Below are 5,774 nucleotides of genomic sequence, written 5' to 3'. Positions count from 1 at the left end.
TTTATATAGTTTTATTTTATCTTTTACATATGTTCAGAATCCTCAGAGGGATCATTTATTAGATCACCAATAACTTTGTGTAAATTGGAGGAATCAGCTAACCTTTCTCTTCCTCAGACACCAGGAAAGTCCCAAACAAGTGAAAAGAAGTAAAGGTAGAAAAGCAGGGGTTAAAATGGGTGAATGCTTGTGGAAAGGCTATTTATTTCTCTTTTCTACAACCTTTTATGATTTCTTTCCAATGTGAAGTATGTGTGAGTATTTCTTTTATCATAAGAAATTCTTCCTGGGTCTTCATGAATTTCTATACTGTTCCTTTCTCAGTATAAACTCCCTAGAAGTGAGCTGTGGAAGTGATAGTAAAATATGATGGCCATTTTCCCAAGGGAAAACACAATATCATTCCTGTGAAAGAAAACTGAATTTTTATTCTGAAGTAGAGTGAAATGAGACTGGGGCTTAAGAGTCCAAAAGTATGAATTTGAGTTCTAGCTCCAACTCCTATGAGCTGTGTGGCCTTAAGAAAATTGCACAAACTCTCATCCGAAAAATTGGGGATTAAAGTTATAAGCATCAAATGAAATAATCAATGTAAAAAGTCACTGGAAACTGTATTCTAAATGTACAACATCATCCTTCCACTAATATTAGCTATGTGGGATCAATCCAGATATTTTCTATATATCTTACATTTATAAGCCTTCGTGTATATGCACAGCCTTATTTGACAGGATTGCCAATGCCAGTACTTAATTAATCTCTAGCAATATTTCAGAGAGACATCCTTCCATGGAAATTAAGGATAATATGCATGTTCCTATGCAAATTTTAATCTTAGGAAGTCTGTTCTTCTTAATACACTGTTGGAATATCTATCCATTATCAAATTACCTCTGAAACAGTATTCTCAAAAAGTCTTCAATATAATGATTTGCTTTACTGGAGGTAATTTCATTTCTGGGTTTAGGTTTCGTAAGTAGTGAGAATTATGTTCTGGATCTCCAAACACGCATTTTCTTTGGACCTACTGACAATGAACCTAAATGTGAACCATAGATTTCTGTCTTTACTGACCCAATCTCCAGTATAAAAAGATGGTGTGCTGGTTTGAGTGTATTGTGTCCCCCAAATGCCATTATCTTTGTGGTCTTGTGTGGGGCAGAAGTTTTGGTGCTGGTTGGATTTGCTTGGAGTGTGCCCCACCCAGCTGTGGGAGATAATTTTGATGAGATGTTCCCATGGAGATGTGGCCCCACCCATTCAGGGTGGGCCTTGATCAGTGTAGCTATATAAATGAGCTGACTCAAAGAGGAAAAGGAGTGCAGCTGGGAGTGATGTTTTGAAGAGAAGCAAGCTTGCTAGAGAGGAACGTTCTGGGAGAAAGCAGTTTTGAGGCCGGAGCTTTGGAGCAGACGCCAGCTGCCTTCCTAGCTAGCAGAGGTTTTCCGGACGCCATTGGCCATCCTCCGGTGAAGGTACCCGATTGCTGAGGTGTTATCTTAGACGCTTTGTGGCCTTAAGACTGTAACTGTGTAGTGAAATAAACCCCCGTTTTATAAAAGCCCATCCATCTCTGGTGTTTTGCATTCTACAGCATTAGCAAACTAGGACAGATGGAATGATGCCAAATAGGGCAGTAGTTTTTCCTAGGTTCATATGGCCTCCAGGAAATGGACTGAGAACCATTCCACCCCACCCCCCATCCCACGCCCAAGTTGAGGACCATCTGCTAGCAGTAGGTAAGGAATAATGAAGTTCATCCTGTGAGGCAGGCAGCATTGATTAGATTGTACTAGATGAGGCCCTATCCATCCCAAATGATCCTCCAATCTTGATTCATTTTCTTCAGTATCATCTAAGTCAAGGTCTCAAAAAATGAAAAACTAACATGGTGCTGTCATAGACTTTGGTCTAATATCCAGGCTTGTATAATAATGAAAAATAACAGAAGCTGAACTACTTTTGCCCAAGCAAAATGTGTATTTGGAGGCAAAACAACAAGAAAAAACTGGATTTCTCTAGCATAACACCTATAAAATTTCTAAATTACTCTATTTTTTTTTCTTAAATGAAGCTTGTCCTTATACTTTTATGGTCTTGAAGGGATTAAACAAATATAGAATAATCTATTATTTGGGCATTTTTCATTTAATAACAGCTACTCAGATTTTTGTTATGTTATACATTGCAAATTTTCATTTCTTAAGTGTTTTGTAAATTATCAATTTATTTCAATTTTTCAATGTATGGGGACCATATGAGTAAAAAAAATGAAAGCATATTGAAAATATCCAAGCATCAAATGTAAATTTTAAGAAAATTTATAAAGAGGAATAAGAAATTATGATGGAAGAATAAGTTTCTATCAATTAATAGCTACCACATCTATTCCTTTGGTTAAAAAGTTTAAAAAGATGTAATAAAACATTATTGAACACTTACTATGCAAGTGCTTCACAAACATTGAATTTTCACAATGTTCTCTTATTCTTAGCTCCTGGAAGAGTTGCTGGAAAGTAGTAAGTTATCAGTAAATATTTTGTGTTAAAATTGCCTCATGAGGTGGTGTCATTAATTGCTTTATTTCACAGATAAGAAAACTTAGAATAAGTTAAATTTGCACCAAGTCCTGCAACTAAAATGACTGAAAGCCTGGATTTAATTGCAGGTCTATCTGACTCCAAAATTCTCTTACTTAATCCACTATCCAATGTCACCTTGAAGAAATTCTTTGAATATTTACAAGATACAATCCTCATCAAATATCCATTTCATACTTTTCTGAGAAAGCCATTTAATAAACTGGCAATTAATAGTCACAGAACTACATTGTGGTTCTACAAATTATTTTTATACCACTTACTTCTATTCAAGTCAGTTATAGAATACATAATAATGACATTAATTCTAATCCTTAAATTACTCTAAGAATTTTTTTTTCTGAGAATACAGATCACAAAGCAAAAATGAATAAGATTTAAGAGGATCAAGTGAAACTGACTAGACTGCTTTCATTTTAAGTATAATTAAAACAAATTTGTTCAAATATTGGATAGAAAAATCAATTTGTAAAATTCTTTTTCTTATAATAAATGAAATGGTTATTAGTAAGAAGTAAGATATTTATTTCCATAACACTTCATGCCTAAGTTGCTTTAATAAAATACTATGGGCACTTTCATTCCTTATAATTAATGGCTAATGCTACAATGCTACCTGTTTTGAAAAATATAAAAATCTGTCTGAAGTTTTTTAGGATTCAAAGCATGCAACATTATAACAATTCACAGTTTTAGACTTTATATAAAGTCTATTTTTAGTTTTGTTTCCTTGGTAAGTTTTCCTAGAAGCATAAGGGATGTAAAAACCAGCCAAAAATAACCACAAGAACTTTTTAGAAATCGGACAACAGAGTACAGTAAGATTAGCCAGGAGATCTTTTCTATTGGTTTATTTTGACCTCTTTAACTAAACTCTACTTTCAAAATATGTTCAATGAAAGTGCTCCATCACAGGCAAGCAAAACAGAGGAACAGGGTGGTAAGGTTGTTAAGGGTGTTTAAAAAGAAGAAGTTATTCATTCATTCAGCAATTACTTGAGTGCTCTGGTAATTTTTTTAAAAAGTAATCCTGGTCCTTGCTTTGCATATTTGAAGTGATCCATCTTCAAAAATACCTTTAAGCAATGAAGGAGACACCCTTGTCCCACCTTGAGGCTCATAACAGCTGTCAATGAAGATGGCAAACAGAAAAGATACTTCCTTTAAGGAAGTCAAGAGTAGCTCATGCAGATGTATGGATAAGGAGCAACACCATTTCCCTTGGAGATAGGTACAGGTTGTTGGTATGGGTTTACAAGGAGAGAAGAAGCTTTTATGCATTCTTTCACCCTATGGATGGGCTGTGGCTGGCTGACACAGACAATGCAGTAGGGTAGTGCTGGTGAGAACGCCACTCCACTGGCAGAAGAGGGGTGGTTTAAATAAATATTGGAGGCAACTGTCCTAAAGAGGCACCAGGCAGCTCATACCTGCTGAGGACTGATAGGGTCTGTGGTGGTGGGCTAGGCAAGCTCAGCACTAAAAAGGACTTGGCAATAACAGCTGAGAGGAATGGAAGGAGAAGCAGCACTTGAAATGATCTTCAATCAGAAGTGGGGCAGGGGGTGGCTGGCACAGGTGGAAGGACAGTGCCATGGAGAATTTCTCCCGGGGGGGGGAGGCCTCCATTGTCATTGATTCTCTTAGCCCTGTAGGTCTCATTACATGCTGTGTGTCACTTCCTTGAGGAAGTGCTGATGACATGGGTCCTGATGACAAAGTCTCTAAGCAGGGCAAACTTATAGTGATTGAGGTTTTCCAGTTTGATGATACCCAAGGAATCCCCCAAAGGAGGTTTTCTCCCTAGTACCCTGGTATTCATTGTCACTTCCACTGTAGTGAAGGGTATGTTTCCTGCCTGGTTTGGTCATTCTTTGCCTTGTCCTTCAAATCCTGATCAAATTCCTTCTGGAGGTATAATTCAATGCCATTTACTTCAAACTCCTTGCAAATCCTTTGCTTCAATTCAGACTTCTCCTCCAGGGTGATGGTATCAGCCTTAGCAATGACAGGGATGATGTTCACAACTTTGCTGAAGTGTTTCATAAACTCCAGATTGACAAGTTGCAATGAGTGTCCTTTGGGGAGGTGAAGTAGAGGCAGTAGTAAACATCGGTGTTGGGGAGTGTCAGGGATGTGTTTATTCCTGAAACTGTTCAACTCCTCCTTTAGGAACTTCTCTTGCAGCTCACTGATGCACTTCTCAAAGGGTTCCCAGCAGTTTTCATGGCTGATCTCATCTTCAAAGCCCAGTGATGATGATCTGCTGCATTTTGACCCTGCTTTCATCTATTACATAACCAAATGCTTTGCCCTCCACTGTCTTGCGAATCTTATCTTCTTGGATGGGGAGGCCTTGAGGTTCACTTGGGAACTGAAGAGCACATTGACCAGTATTGATTTGTCAGACTCACTCTGACAAACAACCAAAGTGAAGTTGAAACTGGTCTTCATGGTCTTGCCTATCTGTTCATGAGTGTCGATGCTGATTTAGCCCCACAAGTTGCAGTTGATGCTGATGGGCTTCAGGGGCACTGCCAGCTTAGGCCTGGGCTCAGAAACTAGCTCTGTCATATCCACATCCATCCTGTTCTCTGGGATTCCTTTGGACATGAATCTTCTTCTGTGTTTGTTCCTCTGGGGAGATGCTCAAGGCTGAGCGGGACATGGGCCAACCCAGTCTGATTGGTTCCTGCAGCTGGGCCTCTCTGTCCATCTGCCAGGCCTGCTGCCAGGCTGCCCACTCCTGCATCCTGTGCTGCCCAAGCAGCGCCCAGTATGAAATAATTTTAAGCAAGAGTTCTGAATATGTAGCCCAATGGTATAGGGGGCTCATAGAAGTTCATGGTTCTGAGCGGTGACAGGGAAGAAATGGAAATATGTTTGCAGCTTGGACCTGTCAAAAAACAACTCAAAGCTATTTAGTCATTAAGAATTACTCAGAAATATTTGGCTATTGCACAAAATTTATACACATTGTGGGAGAATGCTTTGGACTGTTTTCATGGAACAAAGTGAAAAGCAGAATTGATAAGAGAATGGGTTGAGAAGGAGGGGGAGAAAACAACTTCAGACAGTCTGAGTATGTTTTGACTAAAAAAATCAAAAGTTTTTAATATGGGGTAAACTTATTAGCTGGCATCTATCAAAGATGTCAGTCTGGAAAGTCACCTT

At 38.4% G+C, this 5,774-nt stretch overlaps 1 pseudogene; it reads right to left on the bottom strand.

The window, feature by feature from the left end:
- Positions 1-4,143: 4,143 nt before the first annotated feature.
- Positions 4,144-5,213, bottom strand: LOC119537458 (annotated as a pseudogene).
- Positions 5,214-5,774: the final 561 nt, after the last annotated feature.

This window comes from Choloepus didactylus, chromosome 6 (genome assembly GCF_015220235.1).
Source record: "Choloepus didactylus isolate mChoDid1 chromosome 6, mChoDid1.pri, whole genome shotgun sequence".
Taxonomy (NCBI): Eukaryota; Metazoa; Chordata; class Mammalia; order Pilosa; family Megalonychidae; genus Choloepus; species Choloepus didactylus.
The sequence above is the reverse complement of the archived record's forward strand: the minus strand, read 5'-3'. Positions and strand labels throughout refer to the sequence as shown.